A 21,804-nucleotide genomic window follows, 5' to 3' on the forward strand; every position below is an offset into this window, starting at 1 on the left:
AGTCAGATGCAGTAAATAACCCAACTTGCCTTGTTTAGGGAAAACAACACCATGTGCATATAGGACACTCATGATTAGCCTGTGCTCCTTCCAAATGTGTGGCATAATACTAGCTACATGCTTGATCATAGTCTGAAAAGGCATTAATCACGGTTGACCATAGGTCAAATTCAAGGCCCAAGTAATGTATAAGTGTACCCCCAAATAGTAAACAAGTCACTCTTTGCTTTGTGCTACCAAGCTCTTTGTCTGAGCTCTTCGCTCTTTGCTTAAGCTCTTTCTACTAAACTCCTTGCTATTGCTTCTATCAAGCTTCACTCACTCTCACGCATACTACCAGCTTCTGCAGTTCAGAGAGAAACCAGCAACCTGGGAAGTGCCACCGTGTCTCAGTTTATCTGGAAGACCACAAAGAGTCCTTTGCAAGCCACTCTGAAGCTACAGCCAGCTTTGCATCATATCTGCAGTCCCACCACTTCTTAAAAGGGACTGAACTCTCAAGGGTAAGCTTTAACCCAGTCGAGGGGTGGGGGTCTAGCTTGAATCTCAGCAAGTCCAAATGTCTGATACAGCCATGAGCTGCAGACTGGCAAGCCTCAACTCTTTGTGGGCCAGCTCACAACGAAGGACCACTTCCTTTACATAGTCAATGTTTCTTTAAAGGTTTGCTATTAGCAGAATTTGACATAAAAGTTCTTGCACAAATGAACTGACACTTGGATATAAAAATTCTACTTTGTTTAAAAACAAAACAAAACAAACAAAAAAATCCTTAGTCTTTCCTTAACATGTGTAGCAAGGTTTACACTTTCCATTTCCTTTGATTAAATAGAGTAGTTGTTATCAGTAGTTTCTCAAAGTTGCTGAACAACACCAGTCCCAATACTGACCTCTGAGGCATGCCGCTTATGGCTGGTCTCCACTTGGACATGAAACTGTGGACTGAGACTCTTCGAGTGTGACGTTCTAGCCAATTCCTTATTTACTAAGTGGTCCATATGGATCTTTTCAATTTAGAGACAAGGATGTCATGCAGTACTGTGTCAAATTCTTTGTGCAGGTCTAGGTACATGTCAGTTGCTCTCACCATATCCACTAACACAGTAACCCTGTTATAGAAGGCCACCAAATTTGTCATATGCCCTGTCATAATATCCATCAGGATCCACTCCATGATCTCGCTGTGCACAGAAGTGAAACTCATTGGCCTGTAGTTTTCCAGGACTTCCTTTTTTCCATTTCTGAAAATGAAGGTTATGTTTCCCCTTTTCCAGTTAGTGGGAAGTTTGCTGGAATATTGCAGCCTCTAAATTTGATAGATAGTGTCTTAGCCACTTTTGCCACCAATTTCTTCATAACCTGCACATGCATCTCATTAGATGTGCACCTTGTTCATTAGATGGTCTCAAACCTTATCTTCTCCTACAGTGGGTGCTTCTTCATTCTGCCAGTGCCTGCCTCCCATTTCTTTCTTGAGAGGACTTACATTTTTCACAGGCAGCTTTTTATGACTGACATATCTATAGAATCAATATAACAGTTAAAATGCTCTTCTAATGAGAAAGGTGCAGTATAGAGTATGTTAAATTGAGTCTAAATTCATGTTAAATGGCCAGTCTTAAAGAAAATAAGAGATAGGAGATACTTCTTTAGCACTCGAAAGTAGATAACATTATTAACTTAATGTATATCAATTGCTTTCCGTATGACTTGTACTATTGAGGTGTCTGCTTATACCACATGCTTCAATATATCTTTGATATATGTCAATATACAAAGATTTTTGACATTTACTGAGTAGATTTTTCTCTGCTCCACATGGTAGAATGTTCACTTGTTAAAGGATGCATCCCTTTATATGCATGAAGCTGTATTTCCCAACTCTATGGAAATTTTCTCATTAATATTTCACAGAACCTTTAAATATTTCCATTTCAGAAGCATAAATATCGCAGAATTAGGAACTTTTCTTAGTAACGTAATTGCAAAATTTTCAGGATTATCTGAATATAGGCAGGCAGAATGACATGCACACTTGTATATCTTCAAGTTACTACCGTACTACTCCTCCCTTTCCAATCATTTCATATCTTAAACTAGACAATAAAGGAAGAAACTTCTAGAATAAATTCTAAAAGTTAGCTAGTCACTATAGCCTGTCCACTTCCATTCCACACAAAAATGGTATTTCCAATACCAGGATTACTTTTAATCAAACAGCCTTGATGAAGGGAATTTGCTGTTTGAAAGACATTCATAAAAAATTCCAAAGGCTGTCACTGACTATTGTTCTACAAAATCTATTACAGACACCCTACTTCCTGGAACTGTGTGTACTCTCCTCAATCAATCAAACATTGTTCTACAAGGCTGATCATACTCTAAAAATAGCCCATCTCATCCTGTCCCTTGTGATGTACTTCAAGGCCTGAAGCTCCTGAAAAAAAAGAAAATACGGTTTATTTGCATTCTGTCCTTTGTAATTTCTGAGTATGAAGTGTATTCAATTAATCCCTTAAGAAAATATAAGAAGAAGTCAGTGAGCTGGTCATATGTGTTTTACGTCTCATTTGTCCTATTTTCATTGTAGAAGTGTAAAACTTCTCAATTTAAAGGATGCTTTTGTTGAGGGGAAAAAAGGTCAGCAAACTATTTCACATTATTTTCCATGCAGTTGAAAGTGATATATTTTCCATGAAGTGAACACTGTAAGAAATGGAACTGGTGCAGGGTGTTTTTAAGCTATAAACTGATCCAGATAAAAGCCACCAAAACGACAGCCCTTTTTCATATTCATTTGATAGTGAGCAAAAGATTATTGCAGTCAATATCTAAACACTAAGTGCTATTTGATGTAATTTTCTAAGTTGTGTATAGAAAGACGAGGTAATTAAGTAGTAGTCCCATAAAAAAGTCATACAAACAAAACACCCTCTATGTAGGGTGGGTTTTTTGTCATTAATACTCTTTTCTGATATTGTCTATGACAAAGTAATTTTATCTATAAAACTTTCCTTTGGCAGACTGAGGCAGTTTTTCAGCATTGTGATTGATCTCTGAATTATCTAGATATTCTTATTTAAAGATTTGAATAATTTGCACTTCTTGCACCTAACAGTTATCTAATCTGTACAAAAGAAACATGTAGTTACAAAGAATAGTACATATAGTGGTTAATTACAAACTTCAACCTGTGATGAAGAGTTTTCAAAGGCTTCCCTAAGCTGGCAATAATGTAAAGGTCTATAAGAAATTAGCTTAAAACTTAGACCAAGATTTGAGTTGTCCCTATCACTTAAGAATATTATAAATAAATAAATAAAAGCAGTAAAAGGCAAGGAACTGTCATGGTAGAGCCATGACATGGCCGAGTACAAACCCATACAGGCCTAGACAGGGTCCCTTTCTCTCCTCTCCTTCCGGCTTCTAGGCTTGTGGGTTCTCCGGCTTGCATGTGTATGGCTCGTGGCTTTATCCCAGGCTCTGGACCAGGCACTTGAGGCAGGGCTGGGCAACTCGGGTCAGCTTCTACGAGATGGGCCCAAGTATGTTTGAAGCAAGGTTTGAGCATGGCTTGAAGCAAGGCTTCAGCAGGCTTGAGCAAGGCAAAGGTGACTACCAAGTCACTTGTATATATACAAATTTCCAGAGATTGATTGATCCAATGGAGCACTGAAGCTAACCTGTAGCTGCCCAATGAAAAGGAATTCTGCCAGGCTATAGCCATAAAAGGCAGAAACAAGGGCCTTGTATCTGGGGCAGCAGTGGTCAGCTTACGTGCTCTTATCCCAGATAAACATCTTGTTTACCAGACAGGCAGGAGTTCTGTCTCCTTTGTTCTTTTTCCCCTGTTGCCCTGTTTTTCTGCAGGAAGAAGAGGAGAGAAAGAGACCCTGTCTAAACATCTTAAGGCCTGTCTGGGTTTGTACTTGGCCATGTCATGGCCCTACCATGACAGACCCTACCATAATATTTGGGCATCTCTCTCATTCACCCTGGTATTTCAACATATGAAATATATCTGGTACGAATACACTTGGTGTACAATAGTTACTACACAACCAAACTAAGATTCATAATTGAAAGTGCTCTGGCTCTGCTGGTAAATATGCCAATAGCGGAGACCAGAATTTCTTTTTAATAATAGCCTAATAAGTTCCAAAAATTCAGGTTATTTTGAAACTGTTTCTACTGATTTCGTGAATAAGAAGGACGATGTATATTAATTTATGAATTATGAAATATGAATTATGAAAATATTGTTTATTAGTTATTAAAATTATTAACAAGTAATTAATCACTGTTGATTCTAATGCACGGTTGTGAATATATATTCACATATATATTCACATATATAACTGGTTTAGTATATATAATTTGACTGAATTAGAATCAATTTCTAATTAAGGGAATGAAGGGTGCAGTTTTGCCACTTATCCACTAGATGGTGACTCGACAAGAGGCAAGTCAAGCTGGAATATCACGCAGCTAGGCGCGGGTGCTTTGAATTGAATGTTACTGAATGTTGCACATGTGAAAAGATACACTGTGTCTGTCTTTGTAGCAAGGCAAGTTGCTGGATCATGCTGGCTGCTCGCTGTCTGTCTGCTCTGGGCTGGTCCATCTGGGTGGGGGAAGGTTCCTGGTGGGGGAAGCTGCTGAGGCTGCAGCTGAGTCGCTGGTGGGCCACGGGGGGGGGGGCTTTCCTCTGGACGGTGACTTTCTTCCTCCTCCTGCCTCCACGGGAAGTGTGAGGCTTTCTTTCTCCTCCCACAGCTGCAGAAGAGGTGACTTTCTGCCAATCAGCGGCTTCCCTTGGCAGGGTGGTCCCACAGCACAACTGCGGCACCCGAGGGCTGGCAGGAATGGTGCGGCTTCCTGAAGAGAGTTGGCCTGGCAGGGCCGGTCCAGGGGAGTGGTCCTGTGCGGCAGGGCCAGGTCTTTTGGAGTCAGCCCTCAGGGTCGGGGTGACGGTTCCTGGTGGGTATAGTTGACCGTCTTCTATCCTGGAGACAGGCTTCTGGAAGGGGTGCGGAGCTTCCCCTCGGCTCAAAGTGGAGCTGACAATGCCAAATCTCTCGGCAGCTGCTTTGCATTACAGTGACAATGCAGTCCTTTGCTTGGTCTCAAAGGAGAGCATGTCTCTCTGTCTCGAGAAATCCCAGATTACTTTACCCTGACAACACAAGGTTGTGGAGTGGTAACGGTAGCTCCACTTATCTCCCGCAAATGGCGGGGGTCATGCAAGGCGCGTTGTTGCTTGGTCAGCTGCTTAATAGCTGTAGCAATGTTGGACTGCCAGGTTTGAGCTAGTCCTTCCTCCTCTGGGCTAAAGCTCACCCTCGGGGTTCCAGTCCTCTCGAAGACATGACTGGGCTTATGATGCTGGCTTTCGTAGCTTCAGCGAAAGGATCTCCTTTGCTGGTTCCTCAAGCAGCTTGGGGAGCTAGCTTCTTTCTGCGTTGCAGAAGCCTCTAGTATGCTTGCAAGTGGGAGTGAGAAGACTTAGCGGCACCGCGAGCTTATGTAGCTCAAGCAAAGCGAGAGAAAACAAAAGGAGAGAGCAAATTGGTAAACAAGAGGGGAATACTTATAGATTCCTTGAGGCTGGATCTGGCCAATGAGCACACTTGTCAACAGCCTGCTTTACTCTATAGAAAGGGTGAAGCTAGAATTATGCCCTTAGATGGAAAGAGCACGAGCATGTCATGCAATGGGTACATGTAGTTGTTTACCCCTTCAAGAGACAGGTTGGTACCTGGGCCTTTGTCCCTCACTCCAGGAAGGAGAGTGGAAGGGGGGGCTTGCCAAAACACGTTGGGACAAGTTTGCTGGTATTTGGGGGCATAATTCTGGGCATATGGTACCTTCACCACAACTGAATCCTCTAAAATATTTCTTTCCTGATAGTTCCAGAGATACATTTTATATCCCAGGCTTTAAAACTACTTGAATGAGCTCTTTCATTCTGTTCTTCAGTAGCTGTCTAGTCTTTTCCTCTGATCAATCTTCATGTTCTGTTCCTTGTAAAGATCACTTCTATTTGTCTCCTGTGTTCTCTGTGTCTTCTATAATTTATTTCTGGTCTCCTGGGCTCATTTCCCTGATCATCTTCTTTTATGTGCAGCTTTGAGATGAGTTAATTTATGTTACCCTTAATTGTTGGCTTTTCTATCACAGCTTTGCCTGTGACTGGCAACTTCATACTACTTCCAGCTCAGAAGCTGGAAGAGATCACAGGATCACAGGATGTTAGGGGTTGGAAGGGACCTCTGGAGATCATCAGAGTCCAACCCCCCTGCCAGAGCATGACCATAGAATCTAACACAGGTCACATAGGAATGATTCGTGTGCTACATTTAAATGTGCCACTGAATGGATTTGTCAGTGGGAAGCAAATCAGTGGATAGTTAGTAACACCGAAGTTTGGAGAGCAACTGACTGGCAAATGCTACTGGAAATAAGCCGATCCAGACCTATTAAAGTGGGCTGGGTAAAGAGACACTCCAGAGAGCAAACCCCTGCTGCTGCTTGGAATCAGCAAGCAGATGATTTAGCAAAAATCAATATGATCAGTCACGAGGGAAAGGACTGGGAACGACTAGCTGAGTGGCTACATATTAAGAGAGGTCACTCAGGCAAGTCAGACCTCTATTACAAATGTAGATCCAGAGGGTGGCCAGTTCCTCTGACCACAGGTGAGACTATTGTCTCAGCCTGTCCTCAGTGTCAGATCAGGCTAAAAGGTGACCATCCTGATTTGGCTCCAGCCCAACATATCAAAAGGGATAAAATGCTATGGAGCACATGGCAAATTGATTATGTTGGTCCACTCAGACCCTCACATGGGAAGAGGTACATACTGGTAGGAGTGGAAGTGGTCTCAGGCCTACTTTTGGCTACAGCCACTACTGCTGCCTCAGGAGCTCAAACCATTGAGACTCTGAAAAGTTGGTTCGGCATCCTGCCTATGTCTGAATGTATACAACGTGACAATGGGTCACATTTCACCTCAGCCTTAGTACAAAACTGGGCTAGAGGGGAAGGGGTCAAATGGGTACTCCATACTCCATATTACCCTCAGGCTAATGGCATGGTAGAAAGGGCAAACAGTCTCATTAAAAAACACACCAATGTCTCGAAGGGTAATTGGGATAAGCGTCTGCCTTCTGCAGTCTTTACTGTGAACAAACGTTGGGGGAATTATGGTAGCCCCAAAGTGAAGGCATTTTGCCCCACTGAACCAGCAAGGGATGCTAATTGCATACCAGGGGGTCCAGAGGACAAACCCCCACACTCACTAACACAGTTGCAGGTGGGTCAACCTGTATTAGTGAAGCTACCTTTGATTGGAACTGTGCTTACAACATTGGCTAGACCAGAGGTTCATATGCCTGGGAAGCAACAGACAGCAATGGGAAAACACATCGAATAAGTGCTCGATGGATTATTCCAAATTACTAACTGTCAAGTCTGGCTTCTATATGCCACAGCGAGTTTTGTTTTCCCCACAGAATGAAGCTGTTCCAGCAGAAATCCTGCACTGAAAATGAAAACCGCCCCCATAAGGACCAGAAGTCAATCACCGGTCAGGGGGTGGAAACTGAAACACTGAGAGTACAAATACACAGCTCAGAACAGGTGCTACCCTATACTGCTTTTGCAGTATACTCTGGTTAAGGTACAGTTACACGGTTTGCAAAGTTATATGTATAATGTTCTTGCAATGTTCATATGAATAAGGATAACTTATTTGAAACAAGTTTACTCATGGAGCAACATTTGCCCACATACACTTGTCCATAAGCAGGGGGTGGAATGTGGTGAATGATGCCTATGCCCAAGGCGATGTCCTTAAAGTGACAGGACGTCTGCCTACGTGTCCATCTGGAACCCCCCTCTTCCATCTGGAGTCGGGGGGGAAGCCTGGGCGCCACTTTGTCTGAGTAGACAATCTCCTGGGTCATTTGGGACATTGGTGCTCAGGCGACATGCCCATGCCGGCTTTGTTCAAAAGTTACGCTCACATTGTACTTGGTGAAACACCAGTTCATTGGTCAATTGCTCTGTTTAACAAGGATGCTCACTGGACCAGTGTCCATGAGGCAAATGTTAAATAGGGGTTGTTTTGGTAAACTCGTGTTCCGTGTTCTCTGCCCGGTATCCGTGTTCAGTGCTCTGTGTTAATACCCGCGCCTGTTCCCATGTGCGTGCCTGTGTTTGCCTCGTGCCTTCTGCCACCGAGAGATCCGCCTTGCCTGGGACTCGAACCAGCAGCGTTCAAGTGCGTTGCCGCAAATCGCCGCTTCTGCCCAAAAGGACCGGCACCGTCCCAGCTGATCTCCACAGACCGTGGAAAGGGTCACTCCAGCTTCACAGAGGAGCCGCTTTGGCCATATCCTGCGACTGCAGCAACAAGGGTTTTCCCCTGGAGCGGCAAGCTTGTTTACACAGTGCACCCCATGAACTGACTTGCAAAGCCTCCAGGAATCACCGGTAATCTTCCGGGACCCTTTATTCCGAAAGAAACTGCTATCACGCGGCACGGCACCATGCGGTCGGCGCCATTTGTATCACGTTATTACGATACATCTGTGCTACAATTTCTGGGAACATAAAACAGTATCAAGAAAAGAACTTCGAGAAATTTCTTCAGTTAGTGAGTAAACAACATTTCTTCATAGAGTTTCTGTGGCAGTTTGTGCAAACCACCTGTTTGTGGGCTTGCCGATTCCTGACAAGCGCTCACCTCCCCTCCTCTCTCTCTCTCTCTACCTCACTCCAATTTAGTTTCGCTTTCTAAACATATAGATTTCCTCAACTATTTAAAGTGCCTGTATATATACATTCTGCAAAATCGATTCTTTCTGACTGAATAGTAGAACCTGTAAATACCAATTGTATATCACTTGTAACATAGTGTTAATAAATATTTATTAAACCTTTATAAATATCTCCGTTGCTTATTTTTGGCGGGAATTTGCATTTCACAACAATTACGCAGGCTGCTTGTCTGCCCTCAGGGCTGGTCCCATTCAGGAGGCGACTTTCTTTCCCCCCCCTCTCCCTCCCCCACGGGTGGGGCAAGGCTTTCTTTCTCCTCCCGCAGTCGCAGCGAGGGGCGGTTTGCTTTCCGCTGATCGGCGGTTTCCCTTAGCGGGGTTGGAGCGGCTCCCTGAACAGAGGATCGGCTCGGCAGGGCTGGTTCATTCAGGGGTCAGCCTTCGTGATCGAGATGGCAGTTCCCAGTAGGCGGGTTTCAGTGGAGGGTGCAGTGTAAGCGACGCTTTCCCCCTCGGCACGGCTCGAAGTGAGCTGACTCTGCCAAACATCGGCGACTGCCTTCCATTTAAATTATGATGCTGCAGTCTTGGGCTTTGACTTCAAAGGAGGGGATGTTTTCTCTCCCTCTTTCCCTTGGGGAAATCCCGGGTTGCATTACTCTAGCATAGGGTTGCAGAGCGGCAACAGTAGGCAGCTCCTTTTCTTTTGCAGACAGCAGGAGTCACTCAAGATGAGTTTCTGCTTATTTGGCTGCTTATTGCTGCAGCAGATCTGGACTGCCAGGCTTCCCCTTTCTGGGCTAGAGCTTACCCTCTCTCAGGGCTTCCTCAGTCCTTTTGACTGGGCTTACGACGCTGGTATCTGCATCAGTGAAGGGATCATCCTGTTTGCTGGTTCCTCGCACAGTTCAGTGAGCTGGTTTCTGTCTGTACGCAGAGGCTTCTAGTGCGCTTGCATGTGGGATTGAGAAGACTTGGGGGTTGCGAACTTCTGTGGCTCAGCCAAAGTGAGAGAAAGCAAAAGGAGAGAGCAAAGTAGTAAACAAATGGAGTAGTACTTATAGATTTCTTGAGGCTGGGTCTGGCCAATGAGCACACTTGTCAACAACCTGCTTCCACCTATAGAAAGGGTGAAACTAGAATTATGCCCTTAGATGAAAAGAGTATGAGCATGGCATGTGATGGGTGCATGCAGTTGTTTACCCCTTCAACAGACAGGTTGGCACCTGGGCCTTTCAGGAGAGGAGTCTCCTGAAAGCAGGGTGGAAGGGGGGACTTATCAAAACATGTTGGGACAAGTTTGCTGGTATTTGGGGGCATAATTCTGGGCATATGGTGCCTTCACTACACCTTCCTATCGTTTGATTCAACTGTCTGTTCAAGTCTTTAAGCAGATCTGCAAGTCATTAGAGATGTATCCTGATGGATCATATCTTTTCATATTTTTTAGACTGTCTGTTTAGGTACTGGAAAAGAATTCAACCTGTGTCAGAGCTTCTTGTAAAATATTTGAAGTCCAGGTTTCATTTTTTATACCTCTGCCCAACTTACCACAGATTTACTTCAGTGAGTGCTAGAGCTGTGAATTCATTTGCTCTCACTTTTTTTTCTCTGAGAAGGTAGAAAAAGAGATTTAGTGTCTTCACATAATGTTTATGGTTTCCAAGAAAAATTAGATACACTATGCAACATCATTGTAAAAGACTTCCCACGTTTGATTTCTTTCAGCTTAGTATTGTAGGGTGCTCCAAAACCCCCTTCCCCCCACCTCCATCTGCAGAGGTTTGAATGGGGAAAGACAATGGCATGAAATTCCTTTCTCCTTCCGCTGTGTGGGGAAAGGTAAAAAAGGTGCCTTTTCTTCCGCCAGGACATAAAGTCCCTCACATGTATTCAGTCGTGGGAAGGCCCGTGCTGGGATCCGGAATTGTGATTGGCTGGGTTTTTGCACCCAGTGTATATTGACACTGAACACATTGTCTAGTGAAATATTAAATAGAGTGACCAGAGAGTGGTCAGGGCCTCATTCTGGGACTTAGTTTTGGGACTCATTTTGGATTCACTAGATTTGCAGCAAAACTGGAAAGATTAGCCTGCAGCACCCAGACCTGACTTCTCCCCAGACCTGCATACCCTAGGTTCCTGCTCCCCACCTCATGGTGGAACAACCTTGCCTGCCGTAAACTGTGGCTGTTCACTGAAAACACACAAGCAGTACTGTTTCTCTTGCACTGCTAAGGCAGTGCTGCTCCACAAGATTTGCCTCGTAAGAGCTATGTCTGGAGACACTTTAACTTTGGGTGGGCCCTTTTCCCTTGGATTTAAGCCACATGATCCTCAAATTGGATTATAAAGCTCGTGGTTCTGGAGGCTGCTGCCAAGGAGAAATCGAAGGACCATGTCCAAATTCCTACTCCATTAGCATGAGAAAAATTCAGCACTGTCAGCTTTCCCTAGAGTCCTGGCTTGACTCTGATTTTATAAGTGGAGTGAAGTTATTTCGTGGCTTAGCTTTTTCCATTTTCTGAATTCTCTAAATTGAACTAAAGTTGCCCATAAGCATCCTTGTAGAATTCCCAACCAAATAGAACCTGTAAATAAAATATAACCCGTTTTGTACATAATTTAGGGGCAGGGGTTTTGGGGAAAAATAAAGATAACTATATTTTTATAATTCCCACCTTGTTAATTTATTCCCAATAAAAACACATAGTTGTTCAGAATTGTCAAACCAGAGAGTCCTATAACCATCTTTGTGGCCCTTTGGTGTACCCTTTCAATTAGTTCCCTGTCCTTCTTGAACAGGGGAGCCGAGAACTGGACACAGTATTCCAGATGGAGCCTCACCAGAACAGAGAAGAACCTCCCTCAGCCTGCTTGGCACACTCATCTTGATGTATCCCAGGATGCATCCTCAGCCACAAGAGCACATTACTGGCTCATGATAATTCTGTTGCCCATTAGGACTCCAAGGTCTTTTTTCACAGAGCTGCTTTCCAGAAAGTCAGACTCCAAATGATACATGGGATTATTCTTTCCTAGGTGCACTACCCTACAACTGTGATGTTTGCACTTCATCAAGTTCCCACCCACCCATCTCTCCAGCCCAGCCAGGTCACATTGGATAGCAGCAGAGTCTTCTGGTGTACCAGCCACCCCTCTCCTAGTTTTCTACCATCAGCAAACTTGCGGAGGGTTACACTAACCCTTCATCCAGGTCATTGATGAATATATCGAGCAGGACTGGACCCAGTACTGACCCCTGAGGGACACCACTTGTTACAGACTTCCAACTAGACTGTGACACTGACCACAACACTCTCAGCTGTATTTTTCAGTCTATTTTTCAATTCTCCCCACTGTCTGCTTTTCTAACCCACACTTCCTAAGTTTGTCTATGAAGCTGCCATGGGAGATGGTGTTGAAAGCCTTACTGTAATCAAGGTAAACAATGTCCACTGGCTTCCCCTCACCAATCCATCTCAATATGCCCTTATAGAAGGCTATCAGATTAGTCAGACATGACTTCCCCTTGATAAATCCATGCTGACTACTTCTGATAACCTTCTTTACCTTTACATGATGCCCAAAACAAACTGTTCCATCATCTTTGCAGCGATAGAAGTGAGACTGACTGGCCTGTATTTTTCTCAGTCTTCCCAGGATTTCCTCCAGTCCTCAGGCACCTCATCTGTTCTCCATGACCTTCCAAAGATGATGGAGAGCAGACCACCCACAATTTCTGTCCTTGCCCTGTTCCTCCTGTTCTCTTTGTTTGTCAGTACTAGGTCCAGTAGGCACTATTCTTTGGCTGTATATTAAGATGTTTCCAGGTGAAGATAAGATGAGAAGACTCTTATTGCAAAAGGCAAAAGCATTTATTGCCTAAGCAACTAAGCAAAGCACTAAGCACAAGCAAACCAAAAGCAAAAGCCTAAGCATAAGCTAACTACTGTGTTACATAGTCAACATACATACTTTTCTAATAGAGAGCTGTCAGATTCCAATTGGCTATCCTTTCATTGACATGGGTCCAAGCAAAGCATACAATAGGTTAATACTGTCAGACAAGCCTCTCAACATATCCAGTCAACTTATGCCTAGTCTTTCCCTTTAGTTACAAGGTGTTTACATTCTTTCCTCTCAAGGAAGCTCAAAGACAAAACATAGCCTTCTCAAAAGTTGTTAAAGGTTGTTATCTTCCTACATCTGACCCTTTTTTTTTCTTTTTATAAAAAGCCCAGTATTGATCGATAACATTTTTTGCATACATAAAAGCAAGCAAAGCAAAACTAACAATATAATGAAAACAATCAATAGTATCAACAATCCAGTTTTGATAAGAGATTTCATCCATCCTGGTAACAACATATCCCATCAAAATCTTCACACCCATATCCACAGATAAGTAACAAGAAATTTGTAACAGCCCTATTCTGTAATGTAGCATGTCTAATAAATTGATGTTCAGTAGCCAATTCACTTAATACCTCTGATGTGAGATTGCTTTGTTTTGCCAATCAGCAACTCATTATATTTAACTGAGTGAACTACTATTTCTCTTTTGTTCCACAAATCTACATCATCCTCACAGTAAGAAAAATTACTAGGGGTAATCTTCTAGGCCAAATAATACCTGGCAGTCCTTTTCCCTTTCCTTTCCTAAAAGTGGCCTTACACCACATGATGTTTTTTCTAAAAACATATATTGTACACAGAGGTTTAGATACAAAGACCTACAATTGCATCACGTCCAATCTGCAGCATTGTCTTTACAGTCTGCTTCAAAGGCATGAATGTTACCTCTCTGCTTTTTCCTAAGATAGTTAAAAATCATAGAATTGTTTGGTGTCAGCATGGTTAATCAACCAAGACTACAAGGTCCTTCCTTGATCCACGAAGGTAGGGCTGGCCAGGCCCTATACCGCAGATGAGGAAAATTCCTGTAGGCAGACAGCAAGGTAAAAATGCATCTTTGCTGATGTAAATTAAATTTGATTACATCATGCACCGTAGTTTCTGTATTCCCTTCTAATTAAATTAAAGTAGGTCTCATTCTAACGCAATTGGCACAATATGTGGGTGAAGATTAAAAAGTTCTGCAGCTACAATAACACACAGTCCTTTATCTTATTTCACAAGGTCAAGACACAAATAAGATAGTTGCTTCTCTGTTTCTACTAAGGAAAGTTACTAAGTCCTTCCAACTAAAAGCTTCTAAAATTTTTATCTTTCATAAAGTCGGTTAAACCACATCAAAAATTAGAATTTGAAAACATAATATGCTTTAACTGTGCTTTCTTGTGCTATAATACCTACAATTCCCACTTTTTTGTTTTTCTGATTTAAAAATTAAAATATCTTTTGTGCTATAATCGATTTTGATGTTCCCTTTAACCATTTGACATTATTACTTACCTTTGACATTCTAGTGAGTTAGCATACAAATCCATGAGAACCTATTTCTTTATTACACGACAATTAAGCAATTATGATAGTTAGTCCTAATTCAGATATTTTCTGGTGATATTCTTGTGCAGTTAACTTCAGATTGATGCTTTGGATGTCAGCTTAAAATATCAGTCACTGTGATGAGCCTCAGATGAGATGATTTTTTAGCTTCATGGGCAATCCCTAGAAAAACTTAAAGAACTATTTTAAAATTAAACTATCAAATCACTGCCTAAAAAAAAAAATGTTACAATACCTAAAGCACTCTGTTTACAGTGAAAGCTTAACTACTATAACTGCTGCATTCCAGAAAAAGATAAAGCAGGCTCTGCCGGAGCCTGGGAAAAAAAAAAGGAAACACAGTAGGAGGAGTGGGTGGAGGGGGGGGGGGGGGAGGGGAGAAAAGAGGGGGTTGTAGGTGTTGCCTTCAGAAATGTGAAGATTTTGAAGCTCCAAAAGAAAGTTCTGAATGGATGAATAGTGCTTTCAGGTCCAAAGTTGCTTTTTCTCTAACTTCTTGATGATGATTTCTTCCATCAATTGTTGTCTAATTTTCTTCCAGTTTTCTATTTGGTCACATAATGGTCTCATTTCCTTTATAGCCACAGGGGAGGGTGAAAGGGCATTAGCTTCAGAAGCTAGCAGTGGGGGGGCAGAGGGTTGCAGTGGCAGCAACGGAGGAGGCAGCGGAGTCTGGCTGGGGTGGTGGTGAGGTGGGCAGAAGGCTGCAACAAAGTCCAAGCTGCAATGGCGGCAGCTTTGAGGAGGAGGAGGGGGGGAAGGCATAAAGGCAGAGTTTTGATCTGAAGCAGTAGCAGCGGCAACTTTAGCGGCATCAGTCAAAACTTTTCTTTCCCCTCTCCCAGGTTGTAGGTTCAACAGCATTTTGCACCATGCAACTTTTTGCATTTTCTCTAAGCCATGCAAGCAAAGCCGTAAGTATCTTTTCATAGATTTTTCTTCTTTAGATATTTGCTTCCCCATTGTGTGCTCACCAAAAAAAAAAAAAAAAAACTCCCTTTTATAATTACCCAACTGCTCGCCTCTGACCTCTTGACAATCTAATTTACTCTATCTAGTTTGTTCTCTTCAAGTAAATCCTGTGATTGATAATGTTGCGAAAGTAGAAAGGGTTTTATCATAAACTTAGCATTGCTTTTTTTTTTTAACCAGTACTTCAGCCTGTTCTTGTGAAGATAGATAAATCATTCATCAGGCCTCCCAGAAACATTCAAGAGTGGAACGGATTGAGTCATGTAATAGAAATGATAACTAGGGAAAAAATATCAATGTAATTAAAGGAAGAAATTAGGAAGTTTTTTAACATGAGGTTTTTTCATGCATTGAATTATGAGAGGTCATAAGTAATACTCCTCTTTCATGTAAGTATTGTAAGTAGCTGACCCAAGCCCTCACCATCTGTAAAAGTCTAATTGGAAATACTCTGAACTATGAGGGAAAATAATTTGAATAATTAAAGAAAAAGTTATTACATTCTGTAATCCAATAATACACATCAAAGTTATTAACACTACACTCTTAACACTGATTGAACTTCACCTAAATACCAATCCATTTCCACTTGAGATTAAAATGAATTTGGAAAATAATTTTTTGCAGAAATAAAAAGGAGCATGACTTTGTTCCAGCTGTGCTAGAAACTAGGAAGTATGTCAGTACCTCATTATTATCTTCATCATAGGAAACAGCTATGTTTTAGAAACTGATTTAAAGAGAGCATGATGACGAGTGTCTCTCATTTTTTAATGTTTCTCCACCTACATCAGAAATAGAAGAACCTTGATTTTTCTATATGAAGGACAAAAAACGTTCTAAATTAGAAAACTATCCTCCACTACTTTCAATCTCACAGTGAAGAAGATTAAATTTATCTACTTGCTTCTACAATGTATTTTAAGCCAACACCTGGCCCTCAGCTCCCTGCTAGAAAAATATCCTAAGAGACCACAGTTTAGGCTCTTGATTATCTTTTTCCTTTTAGTCCTCTATCATCCATCAAATATTGATTCTTTCTAATACAACAGGTACATTTCACTTATTGACTGAACTGCAGCTCCCTACAGTATCTGTTTTACTATAGTTGCCCATACCAAGACCAGTCATGTAAGAGCAGAACTGCTTAGCCTCGTAGAATTAGTAGCTAGTGAAACAAGATAAAGCTAAATTTCCAGTATAAATTAATGTTTTGCAGAGAACATTCTTTGAACTTCATTCTGTGTTAAAGTTTGTTGTAAGCTGACTTCCGAAACAATAGAGCACTAATAGAAATAATCTATTCTAACTTTTGTACTTGGACTATAACAGTTAATGAGAAATTATGATGGAAGAAGACAGTTACCCACTTTAACATCAATAAGAGTAATCTGAAATATGTTTGTTTCAAGCTTAAAAAGGTCTGCTCTGACTTTTGTGACAATAGTATATAGGGTAAAAAGCCCTCACCATAGCACACTCCCTGTAAATTCATTCTAGTGACTGAACATCTGTTTCAACAGATGTATTGTATAACCAGATTCCAAAATGAACTGTTAACGACGTACAACAGTCACATAGTGCTTTGATCAAATAAAATAACATAGTGACAAGGAAAAGCTAAACGTCTGATTTTTAAGAGCAAAGAATACAAACCAAAACATGATGACTTATGAATGGAAAGACAAGAAATAACTTGAAGATATTATCACAGTTATGGAAGACCCATAGAAATATGCCTGTGGTCTGAAGAAGCTTTTTCACAAATGACCTGCAAAATTTGTACAGAAGGACATGGATCCCACCCAATCTCTGGGAAAAAAATAAATTAAAAATATTAAAAAAACAAACCTGAGAAGTTTCTGAAAATCTCACATACATGAAGAAACTTACACCAGGAGGTCACAATACTTGTGATGACAATATATGGGGGGAAAAAAAAGAAGAAAAAAAAGAAGAAAAAAAAAAAACCACAACTGCCAAAAATGAAGAAAAAAATCACAGAAATTAGAAAATATTACTAATGCCACCTAAAGCTAGAGAAAGAGTTTTGTAAGGCTGAACATAAACCCAGGGTGGATGTGTATGCAGGATCTGAAAAGCTACAACATGTTCTTTCTCCTCTTTTTTAGTCCCCTAATTTAAATGATAACACACAAAAAAAAAAAATCCACAAAACAAAACTTGATGGTATCCCAGAGATGAGGTATCTAGATATTCTAGGTAATAAATCTAGAATAGCTAAATGCTGTAATAGCAAGCAATAATTTCACAAGTCCTCAAATAACCTGTAAGAATAGCCTGCCACACCTGGCTCAAACTCAGACACAAGAAGACAAATATTCTTAAAATCCAAGGATTATGTTGTTTTAGAAAATCATCAGGAAGTTATGCTAATTGACCTAAGTCTATAATAGCAAAGACCAGAGGTGCCTCACAACTTCAAGGCTTCACCAGTGTTTAGGAAAGAAAACAATACAACAGTTCTCAAAAAGTTATGCTAGTGGGAAAAAAAAAGAGAAAAAAAAGTGGACTTTTGAAAACAAGTTAGTAAAAAATTATGGACATGTGGTGAAAACACTCCGCTACATATGAAAATCTTCGGTTTCCATCACTATCAAAAGGAAATATTGCATGTGTGTGGGACAGGTATTCCAGTGTATATTCTAAATCCCACAGAAGTATGTAAAAAAAGAAACTTCTACAGGAATGTGGATATTCATTTAAAAATCATTATAGACCTTAACATGGAGAATGGCATATTTGATCTCCACAACATAAAGTGGAAATAGCAGCAAGTGCCAGAGAGGAAAGCAGATTCATTTTCATCTCTTGGAACATCACTGACACTGGAAAACAGCAGGAATGAACAAGGACATAAAGCATTCTGCAGTTTCTATTTTTCACCATATGAATTGTCATGTCCTGGCTGAAGCTAGTGCAAATAGTACAATGAAATCACAACTGCTTAACAATCTGATTAACTCCTGTATAAGAGTCCATGTAACTCAGGATTTCCATTACGCAAAATGTTCTCCTTGCACAATGTCAGAGTAGTTATGCATTTTAATTTAACAAGTACTAAACAATCACTTGTAAAATGAAATTACAATTTTAGTTTATTTTAAATTCTCTGGTAAACTTGTCATAGATCTTCAACTTTTTAGTAGCCTATTATTTGTGTTAAGATAGATTAGACAAGCTTGAATCAAACCCGGCTCAGAACACAATCCCAAAACATGCCGTGACAGAACAAAACAGTCTAATGAGAACATACAATATTTAATCTAAGTTTTTCCAATTTAGAAGTTAATTATTAAAATATGTTATATATAAATACAATATAATAAGTATATCTTTGTATAAATATAAATATAACATACACGTGTAATGAACAATTTTAAGCCTACAAAAAAGAAATCATCTCCTGACATAGATATATTCATAAAAGAAAACAAATGGTAGTGAAACTTTTCTCTTAATATTTTCTGTTCCCTAGAAACACTCCTGTGATATTTTTATTTTAAAGATGATGATGATTTTATTTTAAACATGAAGTGTACATACTGATGTATGTACAGGACCAAATTTGTTATTACAATCTTTATTAAATCAATAAGACAAGATTATAATATCTTGAAGCAGTAAATGGTAAACTCCTATCTGAAGAGGGAGAAAAAGAAAATGCATTTCCTGTATAAGATTGACACAACTGAATAAATTCCATCTTTAGGAGGTAGCAACATGGTCTCAGTCTGAGCTGGGATTAATCCTTTCTGTAGATGAAAAGATCCCCATCGAATTCTTGGCCTGCACTTGGAGAAAAGTGTGACAGAGGAGCCAATTAGTAGCATTTGTAGAGGGGACATGAAATGGCTGTAGTTCTTGAGCTCACTTCACCTCATTTATTTTCTAAGCCTTCAGGAAAGAAAGACTTTCTTCTTTCATCACTGACTCTCATTCTGGGTCCAGCTGGGTTGGAGCCCAAAGGCAAAGTATCTGCGAGGATACCAAACAACCCCCAAATGTGCAAAAATCACTAATGAGAAAAGAAACTTCAGGCAAACCTTCCTTTATTCTTCATGTACAAGAAGTAAGCAGAAATATTCCATTGAGCTATAGATATCTTTCTTTCAGACAAAGATAGACAAAATAAAAGACAGTGAATAATATGCATTCCGTCACCATGTTTAGTAAGTAGATGATGAAGTTTCTTGCCACTCTGTTACACTTGGATGAATCATTTTTTTTCCTATGGAAGGGTTATTTCACTTCTTTTAAACAAATACCCTGCTCACAGTGCAGTTATTTTCTTTTGCTTTAAAGACAGTAAGATAGCTCATATAATGTTTTGTATCTGGAAGTAATTCAGTAAATTCTGAATATCTTAGGGATAGTACTTAAGCAGAGGATGGGAGAAGGATATTAGAAAAACACATGTACTGGGATTACAAAGTATTCTTGAAATAAATATCCTTGAAAGAAAGATGCATACAACTAGATGTGCTGTGGTGATTTAGGCCCTTCAAGCAACTAAGCACCGTATGGCCACTTGCTCACCGCTCCTCCCCACACACACCATAAAATGGGAAGGAAAATCAGGAGAAAAAGGTACAATCTTATGGGTTGAGATAAGGAGAATTTAATGGAACAATATAAACACAGAAGAAACAATAGTAATGATAATAATACAATGAAATTATTAAAAAAAAATTGAGTGAGGTACAATGTAACTACTTGCAACCTAGAACACACTGCCACTGCCAAGCCTGGCAGCTGCTCAAACTGCACATGCTTCCCCCACCTCTCCTCTTACATAGCAGGCATGATGTCGATATAGTATCAGATATGCCATATAAATATAGCTACCTAATAATTAAAACAGTTCTCTACACTTTTAGTAGTCTCTTCAATATCTGTTTGTATGTGGTAACTTACAGAAAACTTCATTTTCAGAAGGCGTTTAAAATCATGCAAGTTGTGTCATCAAGCTGTGAAAAGAATTAACAATATGAATAAAAAAAAATCAAGAAAATTTATTTTTTTAATATTCCTACAATAAAATCCATCAAGACTAAGCACTTCTCAGGTAATCCTCAGCCACTTTTTCTTTGTGAGCTGTCATCAGCAAACATCTGTAAATAGGACGTATTTATTGTACAGTAAGATCTTTTACACAAAATTGATCATAGAATCATAGAATCAACCAGCTTGTAAGATACCTCCAAGATCATCCAGTCCAACCTATCACCCAGCCCCAAGCAATCAACTAGACCATGGCACTAAGTACCTCATCCAGTCTTCTCTTGAACGTCTCCAGCGATGGCAACTCCACCACCTTGCTGGGCAGCCCATTCCCAATGGCAATCACCCTCTCTGTGAAGAACTTCCTCCTAATATCCAGCCTATACCTCCCCTGGCACAACTTGAGACTGTGTCCTCTTGTTCTGCTGCTGGTTACCTGGGAGAAGAGACCAACCCCCACCTGCCTACAATCTCCCTTCAGGTAGTTGTAGATAGCAATGAGGTCACCCCTGAGCCCTCTCTTCACCAGGCTAAACAACCCCAGCTCCCTCAGCCTCTCCTCATAGGGTTTGTGTTCCAGGCCCCTCACCAGCTTCGTTGCCCTTCTCTGGACACGTTCCAGTACCTCAACATCTCTCTTGAATTGAGGAGCCCAGAACTGGACACAGTACTCAAGATGTGGCCTGACCAGAGCTGAGTACAGGGGAAGAATAACCTCCCTTGTCCTGCTGGCCACACTATTCCTGATACAGGCTAGGATGCCATTGGTCTTCCTGGCCACCTGGGCACACTGCTGGCTCATGTTCAGCCTACTATTGACCAGCACTCCCAGGTTCCTTTCTGCCTGGCTGCTCTCCAGCCACTCTATCCCCAGCCTGTATCACTGCATGGGGTAGTTGTGGCCAGAGTGTATAACCCTGTACTTAGCCTTGTTAAATCTCATCCCATTGGCCTCTGCCCACCCATCCAGCCTGTCCAGGTCCCTCTGCAGGGCTCTTCTACCCTCCAACAGATTAACACCAGCTCCTAACTTCATGTCATCTGCAAACTTACTGATGATGGACTGAATTCCTTCATCTACATCATCAATAAAGATATTGAACAGGACGGGGCCCAGCACTGATCCCTGGGGGACACCACTAGTGACTAGCTGCCAACTGGATGTGGCACCATTCACCATCACTCTCTGGGCCCAGCCCTCCAGCCAGTTCTTGACCCATTTCAGAATGAATCTGTCCAAACCATGAGCTGCCAGCTTTTTCAGGCACTTGTTGTGGTAGACAGTGTCAAAGGCTTTGCTGAAGTCCAGGTAGACTACATCCACAGCCTTCCCCGCGTTCACCAGACAGGGTAACCTGATCATAAAAGCAAATCAGGTTGGTCAGGCAGGACCTGCCCCTCCTGAATCTATGCTGGCTGTGCCTGATTCCCTGACCATCTTGGAGGTTCTGTGTGATTGTACTCAGGATGAGTTGTTCCATAACTTTGCCTGGCACCAAGGTCAGGCTGACAGGTCTGTAATTTCCTGATTCCTCTTTCAGGCCCTTTCTGC

The sequence above is a fragment of the Indicator indicator genome, chromosome Z, assembly GCF_027791375.1.
Source record: "Indicator indicator isolate 239-I01 chromosome Z, UM_Iind_1.1, whole genome shotgun sequence".
NCBI classification, from domain to species: domain Eukaryota; kingdom Metazoa; phylum Chordata; class Aves; order Piciformes; family Indicatoridae; genus Indicator; species Indicator indicator.